The 22035-nt window shown below is 33.0% G+C and overlaps 1 pseudogene; it reads right to left on the bottom strand.

Annotated features, from left to right (window-relative positions):
- The window catches only part of LOC139850299 (farnesyl diphosphate synthase 2-like), a 39528-nt pseudogene extending 25770 nt beyond the window's left edge, over positions 1 to 13758 (bottom strand).
- Positions 13759 to 22035: the final 8277 nt, after the last annotated feature.

Genomic DNA, 22035 nt, shown 5'->3' with positions numbered 1-22035 from the left:
AGTCAATTTTGACAGTTGTTTAACAAAACGAGACGTACCTTATATAAGGATTCATTTACTCGGTTGGTAATATTCAAAAATCCAATTTATCAATCTTACAAACAAGTTGTTTAAATATTAATTGCAGATTCAAAAGCAATTCCGATTAACGTCAATCATAATTCAGTTGACCATATCTTTTGATTCGTTCATCGAAATTACACGATTTCTAAATGAAAAGTTATTGATTTTTCACCAGCTTTCCAAAAACATGCATATCATATACCTTTTATCAGTAATATATGTATTTAATTCGTGATTCATCATAAACTGTTTAACGACGAAATTTAGCATACTAGCATGCATAAATATATATACTCGAGCACTAGACATGGATACACAATTAATATATAAAAGATAAAATATGAGTGCTTACGTATCAATATTGTGATTCAATATTGCAGGAAAGTACGTAGACGCAACAGAGATGATAAACACTAGGTTTGATTTGCAAACAATACCCATGAATATTACCCATGACTTCCATAGTTATAACCCATAATTTCCTTAGCTCTATCCCGTTTGAAAACCCATTTTGAAAGTGACACGCTCATAACCTCGTCATAGTATTTTATGTATAAATAATAATAATACTAATACTACTAATAATGATAAGATTAATAATAATATTAATCTTAATAATAATATAAATAATATATATATATATATATATATATATATATATATATATATATATATATATATATATATATATATATATATATATATATATATATATATATATATATATATATATATATATATATATATATATGTTTACAGAGAGAGATAGATGTATTTGTGTATGTGTCTCGAAGCCAAAACTGATCGACTTTATAGATGTTTTGTGGAATCAGTCCCCATGCGATCGCATGGGGTGCTTCATTTTACAGCTCACATATTTTTTGTCCTACGCTTGTCGACATAATAATATAATACGTAAATCGAATTTAAAATTTTAAAAAGTCGTTTTTATTAAATACTTCAGGGGTATTCTATGTAACTTATAATTAATAATTTCTATCATGTCGTTTTCATGTGAATAGTAAATGAATTAATTTAAATTCAACTATTTAAGCTACACGTTATACGTTGTGCTTTACAAATTGTACATTATTAATTTAACTTCGTTTCTTAAAAAAAATACAAAAATTATATCATAAAAATAAAATGACTTAATACGTAAAATTTTTAATTTGAAATAGCATCGTTTAATAGTAAATTTTTAATCATTTCGTATATAAATATTATTCGCATGATTCCGTATATATCGAAAACTCTTATATTTATTAAAATATGTATATAATACATGTTATGACGTTCGTGAATCGTTGGACAAACAGGGTGGTCAACCGTTATATAAAAAATCATTTTCAAAAGTTTTAAAACTTGTCAAAATTCATTGCTTATCATGTCGAAAATATTAAATCATATAGAGAATTGGTTTAAATAAGTCGAAATTTTCCGGGTCATCACAGTACCTCCCCGTTAAAGAAATTTTGTCCCGAAATTTGAGTGAGGTCGTCATGGTTAACAGTAAAAATGTTTTTATGACGAATATGAGTTGATAAATAGAATTTCTATCACCGTTGAATAATATGGATAAAACAATCCAATTACTCGAAGCGTATGAGGGGAAGTTATCGTAAAAGAGTGAAATGAAGAATAGAGATGCGTCTTATCTCTTGACGTAGTAACGATTGATTTCTGGAATTTAAAGAATAGAAAATCTTCATAATCTAAATAAGATTTGATTCTTCGGAATTTGCGAAAATTAAGATTTTCTTTAAATGCGTAATCTGCCTCGATTGCTATGTATGATATTTCACTATAAATTGACCTCTTCCGTTTCATTCATTTTCACTACTCCTATAATCTTCTTACTTATTTAATACTTCTTAATAGATTGTGTAAATGCTTCATCCAGTTCTGATTCTTGATATACTCCTAACTTTCATATCTATCATTCTTCTTTTTCATCTGCCGCCGGAGGAATCTATTCACTTTTACTATACTCTTGGCTTTATAGTGTTTTTAGTTCTCCCGTGTCTTTACGTTGCAATACTTATTGATATTCATGGTTTGTAATTTATGTGTTTTTATCGGGCTTTATATTCTCGGTTATATTTCGAAGCTTCATGCTTTCGTTCTCTCTTCCCGCCTTCAAGTCAAGCGAATAATGCTCCAGAATTCGTAGGTATGGATTTTAAAATGAACATAGTTAATGTTCTAAGAAGGGAATTGTAATGGCACGATCTTGATTTGTCAAATTACTAGAATATCCGGAAAAGACCGAATCATCAAAAAATATATTTTCTTGATATATTTAGAGATTATATAGAATAAAAGAGTTATGTAACATGGTTCATAATGAGGGTGGGATCTGTGAACCTTTATCACGTTCTATTAGAAACTCAGCATGACTTACTGTAATATAATCACGTTGATCAAGTGTCATTATATTATACTAATTCATGTTTCAGTTCCCAACACTACTTCAAAACATTCATATTTTAAACTTGAAGGTTTCAGAATTTAGAAACTAAAATAGTTTCTTTTATGATGTAATACAGATAGCGCGAAGAGATGAATGATTTCAGATAAGAATAGTTATAAAGATATCTCCAGAAATATCGAGGATATTTATAATGAAAGATACGATGATATCTTAGAATTTCTAATATCAGAGGATGATGCAGAAAATCTGTCTGTGAAGGTTTAGAATGAGGAGTAAGGTGTTTGCTAGCGACTTTGGCAGACACTGATTCATTTGGATCCTTTGAAGGTAGATTTCGTCCTTGTGATTTGTCCACAGCCTCCTTCATGGTTTTTTTTCAATCCATTTTTCAGTTTCAAACCTTCTCTTTTTCTCAGCTTTACCACCATACTATTCTTTATCATCAAACTTTTGACTGTTAAGGTCGTTTACAGTTTTTGCTGCTTCATCAGCATTGTTCCAATTTCAGAGAACTAGTTCATAGTTTGGGATGTTTTTCAGAAACTTCACATTCGGAGTAAATAAGTCTAGGAGATAGACATTATATGTTTATATATAACTGTTGGCGTAGAATTGCTGTGAAATTCGAAATACTGATTTGCTAATTCCCAGTAGTTGGTATGACAATTGTTGTTACAAGTTGTATATGGGTACTTGATAGAGTTTCAATGAATAATTATCGTGATTTTTCGGAGAGGCTTAATGATCAATGAAGTTGTTGATAAGTTTACTGCTAATGTGGTGGAATATGAAAGGTTCCCCGGTAACAATGATGAAGGGTTAATCGTTATAATAAGACTTATTCAAATGAACAATTGAAGGTGATTTTGCTTGAGCGGTGACAAAACTGTCTATTTTGAAAAGAGATTGAAAAGTTATTTTAGCTAATAAATGCCAAAGGGTCTGACACGGATACGTGTTAAACTATGACTTTGATTTTGAGAGTTTTTCAGGTACAAGACTGCGGTAACATGTGGTTGGATCATCATCTCGATGATTCATTATTTGAAGTGTCTTTAGGAATTTTGAGGGATTTGAACATAGATTGTAATCGTTAATATTCATATGATGTTCTAGGAATTTGAATGATACAAATACTTTTCTGGGTTCTATGATGTTCTAGCACAGTTTTGAAGTCAAAGTATAGCTTCGAAAGATGTAGGAATCTAAGAATGATGTTACCTGTTAAATCTTGACTTAGATTCTGATCCGTCAATATCATAATATGTAATTGAATTTGTATGAAAACGATTGTATATCGCTGTGAGCATAGTTAATAATTTTTTTTTTTCAAAGTTGAAGAATGTACAGTATAACATATTAATTGTGAACTTATATATTTCCCGGGATTTACCTACCCGTTAAAGATTTCACAAGTAATATTTTGTACAAAAGAATTTTCATTACAGTCTTTATGAAAATATATGTATGTATATTTCTTCAGATGTAATATGGATTTAATGAGTTAATATCATATTAAGCTCATTTGATTTTCGGCTTGACTTAGAAATGATTAATCTCTAAAACATTAAAGATTACATAATCTTTGCGGCGTTTTTCACTAATGAAATCAACACTTTATTATTTATTCTTATTGATATTCCTCGGTGAAGGATGTTGGTGCTCATGGAATTTTTGTGAACCTTACAAGACACAGATGATGTTTTCTGAAAAGTTTCGAGTATATCGAAATTGAAAATGTAAAATCAATTATGTAATTGATTAATACACTTGGTTTATTATGAAATGGAATTCATTGGATTGAAACAGAGATTGTAGTTAACAATGGTTAAGTTGTTAAGGAAGGATGTACATCATTGCATATTAGTAATATGAACTAACCGAGTAGTACCTACCAGTTAAGATTCACATGTAATAGCTTAGTACGAAAAGATTTATTTTGATTTCAAAATTCATATATATTAAATATACATAAAATTTCTTCAGAGGAAAGGAGTTAATACTTCATCGGTTATTGTTGCTGGTATTTCTTGGTAACTACGGTGCGTATGACGTTGATGCTCGTGGAACAGATTGTGAAGTTGAGGTTTGCGATGCGGATGTTGTTGGTGGTAGTAATGGTACTGTTGGTGTTGTTGTTGGTGGTACTGTTGATGCCGGTGATTCTGCTGGTGCTTGTAACCTTTGCACCATATTCTCCAAAGCCACTACTCGAGCGCGAAGCTCGTTGACTTCTTCTACTACACCGGGATGATTGGCGGTTCGGACGAGCGGATGAATAAGATCCAGAATTTGAGATAGTATATTATCGTGATGAGATACTCTGGAAATGAGAGAGAAAATGGTGTCTCGAACAGGTTCGCCGGTAAGTGCTTCAGGTTCTTCGCCAAGAGGGCAATGTGGTGGATGGAAGGGATCGCCTTCTTCTTGTCTCCAATAATTAAGTAGGCTACGAACCCATCCCCAATTCATCCAGAATAGATGATGGCTAATTGGTTGATCCATTCCGGTTACACTGTCTTCGGAATTCAGGTGAATATCCATATCGGAATAGCTGTCAGAGTTTAAGGAATTTGAACTAGATACGGGATCCATCTTGTATAATTAGGGAGATGATTTTTGATATGAATTAGATTATAGAATTTAGTTTGGTATTCTTCAATACATAATTTACATATGTATATATAATACCAAATTCCATAAATTACGAAAAAATTTTCGAAAGATGTCAGGAAAAGTTTATAGTAACAGATACGCTAAGATATGAATTTTTGTCTAAACACTATTTATGCAATAAATGCAGGAAAACGTGTCTAGACTTAAGAATGATAAGCATGTAATTTCCGACAAGAAATGATAAGCAAAACTTTTAACATGCAGACACGGTCGAAGTCCAAACTTACTGATGCATCCTAACAACTATCAGTTAGACACACTCATGCAAGACCTGGTTCGCTAGGACCAACGCTCTGATACCAACTGTGACGATCGCTCCAAATTCATATGGACGAACACGTCATTCATCGATTTCATAGCGAGGTATTTGACCTCTATATGATACGTTTTGTAAACATTGCATTCTTTTGAAAAGGCTCACCATAAATGAATATTTAAATCAAAGGTTTTCGATATCTGATGATTTCTACATATAGACAATCACCGTAAATAATAGTTTACAATAGTACTTCCGTTGACAATGCAGTCAAAATAAGATACATGGTGATGATTTGGCGAATGCAACGTTTCCTTGAAAAATATGCCATGTAAGACTCCATGCACATAGCTTGTCTAACATATAAGCAAACAGCGGAAGACTTCTAGGGAACCTGAGAATAAACATGCTAACAAGTGTCAACACAAAGGTTGGTGAGTTCATAGTTTTAATGTTTTGCATAATCTGTACATAAAGGTGGGTCACAAGATTTCAGTTGTTTCATCTGAAACGTTTATCAAAATATTCTACGAAATTGAGCACCCTGGTAACTAAACTTAACGTATATATAATTTGTACCCTTTGTATAATCATCTTAATAATACACGCAAACCAACGTGTACGCTTCTCAAATAGCATACGTCCGTTAAAAGGCTAGTGCTCTAGCTCGGACGGGGATATCAAGCCCTATGGATCCATATACTACTACTCGCGCCCACCAGTTCTTATAACTGGCAGTTAACAGTTACCAAAGCTAAGGGATTTTCGGTTCAAACTCAGTGTAGAATTTAGTATGTACTTGTATCCATTGCGTTTAAAATAAAGTGCATGTATTCTCAGCCCAAAAATATAGATTGCAAAAGCAATTAAAAAGGGAGCAAATAAAACTCACCTTAGGAGCACATAAAGTCGTTCACCGAAACGTGACCGAAACTCGGAATACCAATTAACCGTAGATCTCAACCTAGAGAACATATGTTGGTCAATAAATGTCTTATCCAGCTAGGACTGGTCATAGTGTATCACAATCCTAATGCTCGATATCGACATACAAAAGTTATCCAAAGTCGTTTCAAAAAGTCAATTTTGACAGTTGTTTAACAAAACGAGACGTACCTTATATAAGGATTCATTTACTCGGTTGGTAATATTCAAAAATCCAATTTATCAATCTTACAAACAAGTTCTTTAAATATTAATTGCAGATTCAAAAGCAATTCCGATTAACGTCAATCATAATTCAGTTGACCATATCTTTTGATTCGTTCATCGAAATTACACGATTTCTAAATGAAAAGTTATTGATTTTTCACCAGCTTTCCAAAAACATGCATATCATATACCTTTTATCAGTAATATATGTATTTAATTCGTGATTCATCATAAACTGTTTAACGACGAAATTTAGCATACTAGCATGCATAAATATATATACTCGAGCACTAGACATGGATACACAATTAATATATAAAAGATAAAATATGAGTGCTTACGTATCAATATTGTGATTCAATATTGCAGGAAAGTACGTAGACGCAACAGAGATGATAAACACTAGGTTTGATTTGCAAACAATACCCATGAATATTACCCATAACTTCCATAGTTATAACCCATAATTTCCTTAGCTCTATCCCGTTTGAAAACCCATTTTGAAAGTGACACGCTCATAACCTCGTCATAGTATTTTATGTATAAATAATAATAATACTAATACTACTAATAATGATAAGATTAATAATAATATTAATCTTAATAATAATATAAATAATATATATATATATATATATATATATATATATATATATATATATATATATATATATATGTTTACAGAGAGAGATAGATGTATTTGTGTATGTGTCTCGAAGCCAAAACTGATCAACTTTATAGATGTTTTGTGGAATCAGTCCCCATGCGATCGCATGGGGTTTTAGTGTGTAGGCCATGCGATCGCATGGCTTCATTTTACAGCTCACATATTTTTTGTCCTACGCTTGTCGACATAATAATATAATACGTAAATCGAATTTAAAATTTTAAAAAGTCGTTTTTATTAAATACTTCAGGGGTATTCTATGTAACTTATGATTAATAATTTCTATCATGTCGTTTTCATGTGAATAGTAAATGAATTAATTTAAATTCAACTATTTAAGCTACACGTTGTACGTTGTGCTTTACAAATTGTACATTATTAATTTAACTTCGTTTCTTAAAAAAAATACAAAAATTATATCATAAAAATAAAATGACTTAATACGTAAAATTTTTAATTTGAAATAGCATCGTTTAATAGTAAATTTTTAATCATTTCGTATATAAATGTTATTCGCATGATTCCGTATATATCGAAAACTCTTATATTTATTAAAATATGTATATAATACATGTTATGACGTTCGTGAATCGTTGGACAAACAGGGTGGTCAACCGTTATATAAAAAATCATTTTCAAAAGTTTTAAAACTTGTCAAAATTCATTGCTTATCATGTCGAAAATATTAAATCATATAGAGAATTGGTTTAAATAAGTCGAAATTTTCCGGGTCATCACAACTTCACAACCCCAGAATTTCAAATAAGACAACTTGGGAATCTTCCCATGCCATACTTCATATAGTGTCTTTTCTACCTTCTTGGTTGAAATCATTTTGAGTATGCTTGCAGCAGACTCTAATGCATAACCCTAAAAAGACGGTGGTAGAGTAGTCAAACTTATCATAGATCAAACCATATCAAGTAAAGTTCGATTCCTCCATTCAGACTCACCATTGAGTAATGGTGTGTGAGGTGGAGTGAATTGTAAGACAATCCCACAATTCTACAGGTGGTCCAAAAGCTCTTAACTCATATACTTACTTCCTCCATCAGAGTGAAGTGATTTAATGGTCTCTCTAAGCTGATTCTATACGTCATTTTGAAAGACTTCAAACCTTTCAAAAAATTCCATGTTTATGTTTCAGCAAGTAAACATAACCATATATACTATAACCATCAGTTATTGTAATGACGTAAGATTCACCATTTCTAGACATTGTTCAAAAAGGTTACATACATCAATATGTATTAGACCTAAATGATATGTAGCTCTTTCACCTAAATTGGAGAAAAGAGCCATTGTCATCCTTTCACATAAACATTACTCACATACATCAAATGAATCAAAGCCATTTGATTCCAAAAGTCCATAAGAATGGAGTTTTGAAATGCGTTGTTTATATGACCAAGACGACAATGTCATAGATAGGTCTTATTCAAGCGTTGCTTGAATCGCTTGGCGGTACATGTATACATAGAATTCTCATTTGAAATCACACTATGCATATCAATTTCAAAAATACCATCACTTGGATAAGCATTAAGATAAAAAAAAAATATTATCCTTAGAAATTGAAATATCAAAGTGCATAAATGCAAGTTCAAAACCAACATCTTTCAAACTATATTGCTTATAATACTAGGAGCATTATAACATTTGTTCCAACAAAACAATAAGATCACTTGCAAGAGTATGCTCATAGTGACCCGAAGCTTGATTCCCATTACCCACTCGCAAATCTAGTGTGCCTTTCTTCAGTGTATTACTTCTTCTCATTCCTTTCATATTGTCACAGGTGTGAAGGCCACAACTGGTTAACAAAGATCCAGGAATCACTAGAAAAAGTATATAACTGTATATGAAATATACCTGAGTTTGCTAGTCTTACCAGCATTACCTTTTCTCAGCTCAGATTGGTAGGTAGGACAACTTCCTTCTCCAATTGCCAACCTTTCCACGATAGAAACATTCGGCGTCTTTTGTTGGGATTTCCTTCTTGGAAGGTGGAATAATTTTCCTGAAAATGATTTTTCATTTCCTTCCTACAAAATGTTCGGCTTATTCTTTTTCACCCTTTCATCCTACTTCTCATACTCATCGAATAGCTTCCGATAAGCATTTTGCTGATCAGCATGAGCTGCGCAAACCGGAGGATTGGATAAGGTTCTAATTTTGTTCGACTTCCATTTATGCTTGAGAAACAGTTCTCAGGTTGTATTGCCAGTCTAGGAAGTTTGAACATTGAGTTTATCTTTCTCCAACAAAGAAGGATGTGTGTTTTGGTTTACGTTTTGATTATCTGACATCTATAACAGATATAACAGATATAAGATTCAATTTAGTATTTTTGATATTGAGCTTTAATAAATTAACTACCCAAGTTTTTATAATATTTTTAAAAACAATTAATTTACGAAAGCCTAAGATTCACATAGAGGTTTCATAGCCACATCTGTTAATCAGCTAGCACTTACGGAATCTATTGGTAGGTAGCGGGTACCAATTGCATTACAAGTGCAACTCTTAGATCTTTATGGGACCTTGAGATATGTGTAGTCCAACAAACAATTATTATCTATTGGCATGTTTGTCCCATCCTTGCCTCGAACTCAGGTCTCACCGTGAATACGATTAAGTCATCCAATTTGGAAACAGTGGAAATTCACGCTAGTCTCACTAGATCGAAAAATCCACCTCGTGGCTATAATTCAGCCTAGTCTCACTAGATCAGAAAAATAACGAGGAGTGTTTGCAAGCTCATTGGATGACATGACTTAAATTTGACGGGTATTTTAGAAAAAGTTCGTGTCAACGAATAATGCATGCACACAAGATTCGCTACACTATTAGTTAAAAACATTTTAACAAATTGCATATGTCAATATGTTTGTGAGTGTAATTTGTTATTTATTTTATAGGATAAAAATAACAAATACACAAACGTGTATCGTTTTAAAACAATTTTAAAAGATGTCACCCATATATATTATGTGAGTTTTAAAATCATCAATTTTAAACTCGTAAGCGTTTAACTTTTAAAATCAGCAATTTTAATTTTTAAACTCATTACTTGTTTTATTTAACGTTTTCATCAAAAACATTTAGCATATACTATAATCAACAATTATATATATAAATGCGAAAAATAAAACACAATCATGCATCACACACACATAGCCTAGCCCAAAAATCCTATGCTTGATCCCATGAGCGGACATGAGATCAAGAGGTCAAACTAAGGACAAAATTATAGCTCCCACTTGATTCAAGAACCAAGTGAAAACTTGTCGAACTCCATTGTTGTTAACTTGATCTATTCGCCATCTTTTAAGCCAATCTCTGTGTTGCATCTTTATCTTTAATCTTCATCTTGTTACATTTATTTAAATTTGAAAATACAAATAAACTAGTACTTTTACAAATTGAAATAAACTTAAATACAATACTATGAAAATGAAAAATAAATATAATACAACTTTGGCTTCAAAATGGCCTTTCTAATAAATCAAATAATCAACATGATATAATATTGCCGTAATCAACAATCACATATAATCAAACACATAGGTCGGGGCATTACGGGCTATATATGCAATCACAATTTTAATAACTACATTATTAAAACCTATATATGACTTGTCCATGGTTACAATGCATGTGTGTAACCATGGAATACAAAAATCAACAATTATAATAAATATTCAAGCCATAACAATTAAATCTACAATTTAAAATAGTGATATTCTTTCAATCATATTTGTGCGTCATGAGGTTAAGTCTAAATCAACCGCGTTGAATTTAAAAACCAGAAAGGTTTCGACTTTCACCAATACACCACAAAGCTAGATCTAAAGAATAAACACCCAACAATTAAAACGGTGTAAAAGCGACTCTGATACCACTGATGAAAAACCGTGTGTACATTTAAATTTTAAAAACGCAGCGGAACATGAAAAATAAACATCTTTTATTAACTTTAAAATAAACAACATTTATTTTATTATAAACTTTCAAGTAAAACATTCACACGATTAACGATCCCAACAAGATCCAATTACACCACTAATAATTGTCAAGTAAATAATTCACAAAGAGGAGTTTAGATATACCTTTAGCAAGCGATGTGAGAATGGCAGAAACAACTGTCCACGTCTAGATTGAAACATATATTCAAAGTGTATAAATATCTCCATGGTTGATCCACACAGCACATCAATCAACACCAATCGAATGCTAGTTCGAAATTAACCCGTAAACAATATCAAATATTGTTTTGTTACTTTGAAAAGCAAGTAAATAAAAAACATCTTCGTGGCCCTTTCATTATACTGACACAATGCCAAATTCCAATATTATGATTGGTTATATAATCAAACTAACAATTGATTATATAAAACCTTTTAACAGTGACGATGATGAGAAAAAAAGGTTGTGCCATATCTCACGAATACAAGCAATCTTGTTATTCTTTATATTGTGCCTCATGCACATCTCAAAAGAATAACTATCGTCATAATTTTGAGTGTCTCTTATCTCTCTCATCAATTGCCGTAATTTGTGTTGTATATATAGAATTTAGAAAATCAATAGTCAATTTTAATTTTCTCTTCTTTCTTGTTTTCATATGGATGTGGACATCCAATTGAAGTTGTTAACTTTTTTAAAAAGCATGTCCATTAGTTTAAAGACAAATTAAATAATGCATCCTTTATTTTAAATGTGCCCTATGAAAACCAAAAAGAAGCAAAAAATCTTTTCAAAAGATTTGATTTAATTATATATTTCTAGTCAAAATTGGATGACAAGTAATTAATTAAATAACAATTATTTAATTAAAAAAATTATACTTTTCAAATTATAGATTATAATTATATATCATCAATATATAATAATTGGTGTCTAAATGCTAATGTGTGTGACCCCATAGGTCTGTATATAAGAGGTAGTATAGATTTGTGTTATGACGTGCACACTGAACCAACAATCTGAACCAACATGGTTGACCTTTGGCATATTAGACTCATCAATTACGTCATCTATAACAAGAAAATATGCTTGAAGCTGCAGCAAGCATAGATCATAATGAACGATTAGAATACAATTAATACAAAGTTGATTAAAAAGATATGTATTTACATTATGTTGTTAGATAAGTACCCATTCATTACACCATCCAAGGGAACATGCTAGAAAAAACTCATCATCTGTTAGTTCTTCTTCCTTTAGCATCTTGTAGTTCTCAACTACAGAGCGCGCTGATAAATTTCCCTGCAAATACGTAAACATCATATCACATTAGTGGCGATTCCAGGATTATAGGTCAATGGGGTCCCGAATTTTTTTCGGTACCACTTATATTTGAATGTTATTTTACTGATAGTTTACTTTTAAAAAACTAAAAATTCAAAAAAATATATGGGGTCCAAGTAGTTAAATTTAGTGGTGTCCAATACAATTTAAAAGAAAACATATAAATCTGGAAAATATATGGAGTCCTATAGTTAAATTTGGTGGTGTCTTATACAATTTAAAGAGTAATTTTTACTAAAAAATTTCAATCTATTGGTGTCCCGTGACCCCACGGGCATACTACTAGATTCGCCTCTGCATCACATTAACACGACCCCTTAATGGGGTGTATTTTTTCGTCATCTCGTACGTGGAGCAATTCGAAGCCCACGAAGCCCCTTATGACCAGTAGCGGATTTAGAAATGGTAGTCACTGGTTAAAAGCCCAAAAGGTTTTCTACTAAATAACTTATTTCATTGATGTCACTAAAAAAAATTACAATATCTACAGGTTAAAAACCAAAAATAAATAAAAGTTCAATTGGATTACGTATTTCACTGGTAGCACATGATACCGGTGACAATGTAGGTCCCCCCTGCTTATGAAGCGTCATTTTATGAATATTTTTAGGCATTGGGCTTTTGTATGATGGGCAAGAATAACACACGATAAGATTTGACACGTCATAATCATCCCACTCCAAAAACTCTAAAAATGACTCCACATCACAGTCAACTTAACAGGTAGTCTAGTGCTTGGAAGTCATATTCATTTTATCCTCGATATATGATTTGAATGTATGAATGAAGACGGTCATTTTACCTCTAGGTACATTGTAGTCAATCACCCGCTCGACCCGTTGACGAGAATCAACATCAAACTCAAACAACGAACAATCATGAAGTAGGTCCCATTTCAATGAATCATAAACTTGCATGAACTTAGACATATGAGGATCGTCGGTTTTCACTAATGTTGTAGAGGGTGGGCAATTGATCAAACTAGAGCTTGATAAATTATGACACTGTCCGACATGCTTCCTAATCGCAAACCGTCCAACTGCAGATATTGAGTGCAACTGATCATATCCACGTGAAAAACTACCCATAACAACCCTGCACCAAAACAATTACAATTACCCTGCAACAAGTATCTATATATCCTCTATAAAAGTAACAAATAATATTATTATTAATGTACCTATAAGACAATGCCATTTGGAAACAGAGTAAATCCGGCCTTAATTGGTGATAAAATTTGAAAGAGTGAAAATAAGAGCTATATTATGTGAGTTTAGGTCATGTGAGAAATGGTGCAATTTTATATATAGCCAATATATACAATTAAATGAATCGAACTTGTTATAATTAAGGCCAAGGTTTATGTGGGACTTATCATATTTATTATACAGGTGAGAGGCTACAGGTTAGAGATGATAGGTAGGCTTTCTAGAGTTTTTAGGGCTTTGAAAAGTAATGGTGAATTTTTTAGTAAAGTGAATAACATATATCCCCTATTTGTTTTGAGTTGTTTCGAGGTTTCATCATTTTGATGAAAACCCTATTGTTATAAAAGTTCGTAGTTTTTTTGCAAAAAAAAAAAAAAACATATATCCCCTATTGAGTGCTAAAATTACATATATATTCAAGTATATTAGACAACTACTTATATTATAATATAGCATTGTAACCATAGTTTAGGGATTGTTAATGTAAGTATACCTTTTATAAATAGAAGGTCTCATGTACCGGTATAACATGCATAGACAATAACACAGTTCTTTCTTTCTTTATCTCTTATAGTTAATATGGTATCAAGATCTGTAAAGGCCTAAGTCCGGCAACAATTCCGGCATCCAAGCTATTTTCCGGCAACAATTCCGGCCCAAAAAAAAAAAAAAAACTGAAACTGACCTTAAAAACTCGTAGTATGCTCTGTGGTTGCAGCCTTGCCTGAACCTTCACATCAGAAATGAGGCTTTAGGGTCATAACACCCAAACCCGTCATCACAAAAACCCACCGCCATGATCTTCAGTGACGAAAATGTAACTGAAGATCAACTACCTCAAATCAGCGGAAATTACAAACTATACTAAGTTCGGAATTATAATCCGAATCAAAACCAAAATTTTCAGCCTCAAAGAACACCAAAAGTCGCCGGATATTTTCCGATCTTTTTTAGATCTAGCCCGATCCAAACTAAATCAGGGAAAACGGCCAACATCATTAGATTTGGAATCAAATTCCGACCTAACCCTGAAATTTTTAGATTTTTCCAGTAACTGTTCATCTCCGGCGCCACTGTTCACCGCCGTCGGTCACTGTTCACCTCCGGTTTCTTTCTTTTTGTTCTGCTTTGGAACGAAATTTGGAAAGAGTAAAAACTCCTAGTTAAAACTCTCTCCCCTCTCATTTTATATATATCCCAAGTAAAAAAAAAAAGACAATAAAAAAAAAATTATCACTTATCTTTTATCTATTTCTGAAAATGGCAATGTTAGCTACCTTTACTCCAACAGAGAAAGCCGCACACAACTCTTACAAATTTGGTTTCACCTTATCTTCCACGAACTATGGTTACTGGAAGACAATGGTTCAACCGTTCTTCGTCACCAACAAATTATTTGACTATATTGATGGCACAATCCCTTGTCCACCTAAAAATGTCCCATCAGCGATCTCATCATCAGAAAAAGATGAAGAAACAGAGTCTCAAACACTAAACCTCAATTACATTAATTGGGTCTCTAATGATGCTCATATAAGAATGCTCCTCATTTCTACCATATCCGAAGCATCATTCCAACATGTTCAAGGACTAACGTCTCGTGATCTCTGCTTGTCCCTTGAACGTGCCTACGCTCTTCACACTTCCTCTCGAGAATACACTTTGAAAACCCAGCTCCTCAGACTACAGATGAAGCTAGATGAAACAACCGCAGACTGCCTAACTATGACTCAAGAATACGATGTTGCGCTCGCTAACATAGGCGAAAAGATGAAAGAAAAAGATTTGGTGATGCTAGTTATATCAGGACTACGAGAGGAATACAACGGTTTAAAATCAAGCCTTCTGGGCCGCGAAAAGCCTCCTACCTTTGTAAACCTTCATGGTGTGCTATCAGACCACGACTACATGATCAAGAAATCTGTACCCGACATTCCTTCAGCTCAAGCATTCACGACTAGTGTAGTGACCCGAACTTTTCCATGTTTATATATATATTAAATGAAATTGTTATTTACATGATTAAGTGTTCCCAACATGTTAAGCAATCAAACTTGTTAAGACTTGATTAATTGAAATAGGTTTCATATAGACAATTGACCACCCAAGTTGACCGGTGATTCACGAACGTTAAAACTTGTAAAAACTATACGATGACATATATATGGTTATATATATATAGTTAACATGATTTTATTATAAGTATGTATCTCATTAGGTATTTTAACAATGAGTTATATACATAAAAATGATACTATTAATTTAAGAAACTCGAAAACGATATATATAACGATTATCGTTATAACAACGTCTTACTAGGTACATATGAATCATATTAAGATATTGATACACTTGGTTAATTATGTTAAATGATAAGTAAATATATCATTAAGTGTATTAACAATGAAATACATATGTAAAAATAAGACTACTAACTTAGTGATTTCGAAACGAGACATATATGTAACGATTATCGTTGTAACGACATTTAACTGTATATATATCATACTAAGATATATTATATATCATAATATCATGATAATATATATTATATATCATAATATCATGATAATATAACAATTTAACATCTCATTTGTTATAATAAACAATGGGTTAACAACATTCAACAAGATCGTTAACCTAAAGGTTTCAAAACAACATTTACATGTAACGACTAACGATGACTTAACGACTCAGTTAAAATGTATATACATGTAGTGTTTTAATATGTATTCATACACTTTTGAAAGACTTCAAGACACTTATCAAAATACTTCTACTTAACAAAAATGCTTACAATTACATCCTCGTTCAGTTTCATCAACAATTCTACTCGTATGCACCCGTATTCGTACTCGTACAATACACATCTTTTAGATGTATGTACTATTGGTATATACACTCCAATGATCAGCTCTTAGCAGCCCATGTGAGTCACCTAACACATGTGGGAACCATCATTTGGCAACTAGCATGAAATATCTCATAAAATTACAAAAATATGAGTAATCATTCATGACTTATTTACATGAAAACAAAATTACATATCCTTTATATCTAATCCATACACCAACGATCAAAAACACCTACAAACACTTTCATTCTTCAATTTTCTTCATCTAATTAATCTCTCTCAAGTTCTATCTTCATGTTCTAAGTGTTCTTCATAAATTTCAAAAGTTCTAGTTTCATAAAATCAAGAATACTTCCAAGATTGCAAGTTTACTTCCAAGTTTTCTAAATCCATTCCAAGTAATCATCCAAGATCAAGAAACCTTTGTTACTTACAGTAGGTTATCTTTTTAATACAAGGTAATAATCATATTCAAACTTTAATTCAATTTCTATAACTATAACAATCTTATTTCTAGTGGAAATCTTACTCGAAATTGTTTTCGTGTCATGATTCTGCTTCAAGAACTTTCAAGCCATCCAAGGATCCTTTGAAGCTAGATCTATTTTTCTCATTTCCAGTAGGTTTATCCAAGGAACTTGAAGTAGTAATGATGTTCATAACATCATTCGATTCATACATATAAAGCTATCTTATTCGAAGGTTTAAACTTGTAATCACTAGAACATAGTTTAGTTAATTCTAAACTTGTTCGCAAATAAAAGTTAATACTTCTAACTTGACTTTTAAAATCAACTAAACACATGTTCTATATCTATATGATATGCTAACTTAATGATTTAAAACCTGGAAACACGAAAAACACCGTAAAACCGGATTTACGCCGTCGTAGTAACACCGCGGGCTGTTTTGGGTTAGTTAATTAAAAACTATGATAAAATTTGATTTAAAAGTTGTTATTCTGGGAAAATTATTTTTATTATGAACATGAAACTATATCCAAAAATTATGGTTAAACTCAAAGTGGAAGTATGTTTTCTAAAATGGTCATCTAGACGTCGTTCTTTCGACTGAAATGACTACCTTTACAAAAACGACTTGTAACTTATTTTTCTGACTATAAACCTATAAATTTTCTGTTTAGATTCATAAAATAGAGTTCAATATGAAACCATAGCAATTTGATTCACTCAAAACGGATTTAAAATGAAGAAGTTATGGGTAAAACAAGATTGGATAGTTTTTCTCATTTTAGCTACGCGAAAATTGGTAACAAATCTATTCCAACCATAACTTAATCAACTTGTATTATATATTATGTAATCTTGAGATACCATAGACACGTATACAATGTTTTGACCTATCATGTCGACACATCTATATATATTTCGGAACAACCATAGACACTCTATATGTGAATGTTGGAGTTAGCTATACAGGGTTGAGGTTGATTCCAAAATATAGAGGTCAAAACCTCGCAACGAAATCAATTAATATGGAACGTTTTTAATCAATAAGAACGGGACATTTCAGTTGGTATCCGAGCATTGGTCTTAGAGAACCAGAAATTTGCATTAGTGTGTCTTATCGAGTTTGTTAGGATGCATTAGTGAGTCTGGACTTCGACCGTGTTTTCTTTAAAAATGATTGCTTAACATTTTTGTTGGAAACTATATATTATTTACATGTATATATTATGTGATATATTAATCTCTTAACATGTTTGATATTGTGTGATAGATGTCTACCTCTAGCACAAATCCCATTGACTCACCTAATAATAACGAAGAGTCGAATATATATTGGACTGATTCACAAGTTCCCGAAGAGGAACCGGAAGAAGAATCAGAACCGGAAGAAGAATCAGAACCGGAAGAGGAGGAACCGGAGGAGGAAATAGAACCGGTGGGGGAAATAATAAAACGGTTAAGTAAAAGAAAATCCTCAACCAACCGACCAAGGTTAATTATGGTCAATGGTGTTTCCGCCAAGGAAGCAAAATATTGGGAGGATTACCAATTCTTCGATGAATCGGATTCCGACGAGAATTCCGATGATGTTATAGAAATTACCCCGACTGAATTTAAAAAGGCAAAAGAAAATAATAAGGGAAAGGGCATAAAAATAGAGAAATCTAATTTCAACCCCGATGAACTTTATATGTATCGTCAACCCCCGAAGCCCTTAAGTTGTAACAATGACCCGGGAACCTCTAAACCACCAGGTTTTTCTAAACCGTTGTGGAAAACGACAGCTCGTATTAGGGGAACATCATATATCCCTAGAAACTTGGCAAAACGAACCAAAACCGAAGAAGAAGAAACAAGCGAGTCGGAATAAGATAGTTGTATTCGTGTGGTATAATATATGTAATATAGTGTGCTTATGCTTCATGATATATGTAAAAATTGCTTGTATTAATAAGTATTTTTTTTTATGAATCTAACTCTTGTCTATTTTACAGTATAAAAACACAAAATGGATAGACAACCCAATATTTTAAGAGACCTACCCGGAGACATGATTGATTAAATCTTGTCTAGAGTCGGTCAGAATTCTTCGGCACAACTATTTACGGTGAAATCAGTTTGTAAGACATTCGAAGAACGTTCCAAGAATGTCTTGGTTTATAAGAGACTTTCGTTTGAAAGATGGGGGATATCACATTGGAAAACCCATAAGTTACGATGTGTTTACTTTGACGCATATATTGCGAGGAACCCAAATGCTATTTTACGCAACGGGTTAAGAAATTATTTTGACTCAATGTATCCGAATATAGGACTTCATGATTTAGAAAAAGCGGCTAATATGCAACATAAAGAAGCATGCTATGCTTACGGGTTAGTAATGTTCGCTTCTCACCAAAGTGAGAAAAAGAACATCGGGCTACAACTATTAAACAAAACGTTCCCACAAGTGACGGAGTCGGTAATTGAGGTAAGAAATGAGGTTTTTAGGTTATTACGAGACTGTTGGTCATTACGTAACCCTCGTCCCTTTGATGACGTAACAACACGCTGTCTTATCAACGGCCATAACGGTTATGTTCCACAAGACCAAGGATGGGAAGTAGTCCTAGTAAAACCAGAATGCATGACTTGTTTCTGGACGTATGAATTACGTGTCTTTATTGCCTTTGCTGAACGACTTGTGTACTAGCTAGAATTATCTTCACAACTATCTTGTATCAAAGTTATTGTGTGCTATATTTCATGCTTTATGTAAAATAAGCGGTATTGTAAGTTTGTAAAATATTGTATAAAAGTTTGAACGCGAAATATTATTATAATCAGTTTTTCATATAGAATTGTAGTAGTTGAATTGTATATTAGCTACTAAGTATGAACTTAACGGATAGGTACTACCCGAATTTAAACTTATAAAACGCTAATATGAAGAAAAAGCTTTTATAAATGAGTTCATATTATGCTACGAAATACTATTAACTACTCTTAATATTCTGTATGATTAACTTGTTCCATTTGACTATTTTGAAGGAAATGGCACCGACTACTCGACACACCGTGAATATGAATGAAGAGGAATTCCGTACTTTTCTAGCTTCAAACATAGCCGCAGTACAGGCTGCGCTACATACCAACAATAACCTTGGATCTAGCAGTACAGGAAATCGTGTAGGATGCACCTACAAAGAATTCACTGCCTGCAAACCTTTGGAATTTGATGGAACCGAAGGACCGATCGGATTGAAACGGTGGACCGAGAAGGTCGAATCAGTGTTTGCCATAAGTAAGTGTACTGAAGAGGACAAAGTGAAGTACGCTACGCATACCTTCACAGGTTCTGCGTTAACATGGTGGAATACCTATCTAGAGCAAGTGGGACAAGATGATGCGTACGCACTACCGTGGTCAGCATTCAAGCACTTGATGAACGAGAAGTACCGTCCCAGAACCGAGGTCAATAAGCTCAAGACGAAACTTAGAGGGTTACGAACCCAAGGATTTGATATTACCACGTACGAAAGACGATTCACAGAATTGTGCCTATTGTGTCCGGGAGCGTTCGAAGATGAGGAAGAGAAGATCGACACGTTCGTGAAAGGATTACCGGAAAGAATCCAAGAAGATATAAGTTCACATGAGCCCGCCTCCATACAACAGGCATGTAGAATGGCTCACAAACTAGTGAACCAGATTGAGGAAAGAATTAAAGAACAGACGGCTGAAGAGGCCAATGTGAAGCAAGTCAAAAGAAAGTGGGAGGAAAACGGTGATAAGAATCACCAATACAACAACAACAGCAATTACAATAATAATCGCAACAATTATCCCAAAAATCGCAACATCAATCGCAACTACAACAAACGGCCCAACAACAACAACAAAAACAACAACAACAACAACAACAACAACAACAACAACAACAACAACAACAACAACAACAACAACAACAACAACAACAACAACAACAACAACAACAACAACAACAACAACAACAACAACAGCAGCAGCAGCAACTACAACAATCATCCTAACAACAATAACAACCGCAACAACAACAACAATCAGAAGCAGATATGCCAAAGGTGTGAAAAGTATCACTCGGGGTTCTGCACCAAATTTTGCAACAAGTGTAAAAGAAATGGTCATAGCGCGGTGAAGTGTGAGGTCTACGGACCAGGGGTTAACAGAACAAAAGGAACAAATGGTGTCAGAACGAGTAATGGCAGAGCAAGTAGTGTCGGAGCAAGTTATGCCAATGTAGTTTGTTATAAATGTGGAAAACCGGGCCACATTATTAGAAATTGCCCGAACCAGGAGAACACGAATGGACAAGGCCGCGGAAGAGTTTTCAATATTAATGCGGAAGAGGCACAGGAAGACCCGGAACTTGTTACGGGTACGTTTCTTATTGACAATAAATCTGCTTACGTTTTATTTGATTCGGGTGCGGATAGAAGCTATATGAGTAGAGATTTTTGTGCTAAATTAAGTTGTCCATTGACATCGTTGGATAGTAAATTTTTACTCGAATTAGCAAACGGTAAATTAATTTCAGCAGATAATATATGTCGAAATCGAAAAATTAAACTGGGTAGCGAAATATTTAAGATTGATTTGATACCAGTAGAGTTAGGGAGTTTTGATGTAATAGTTGGCATGGACTGGCTGAAGAAGGTGAAAGCAGAGATCGTATGTTATAAAAATACAATTCGCATTGTACGAGAAGAAGGAGAACCCTTAATGGTGTACGGAGAAAAGGGCAACATGAAGCTACATCTTATTAGTAATTTGAAGGCACAAAAACTAATAAGAAAAGGTTGCTATGCTGTTTTAGCACACGTCGAGAAAGTACAAACTGAAGAAAAAGGCATCAATGATGTTCCCGTCGCAAAAGAATTTCCCGATGTATTTCCGAAAGAATTACCGGGACTACCTCCACATC

The sequence above is a fragment of the Rutidosis leptorrhynchoides genome, chromosome 1, assembly GCF_046630445.1.
Source record: "Rutidosis leptorrhynchoides isolate AG116_Rl617_1_P2 chromosome 1, CSIRO_AGI_Rlap_v1, whole genome shotgun sequence".
NCBI lineage: Eukaryota > Viridiplantae > Streptophyta > Magnoliopsida > Asterales > Asteraceae > Rutidosis > Rutidosis leptorrhynchoides.
Note: the sequence above shows the minus strand (reverse complement) of the source record. Positions and strands in the feature narration are given on the sequence as shown.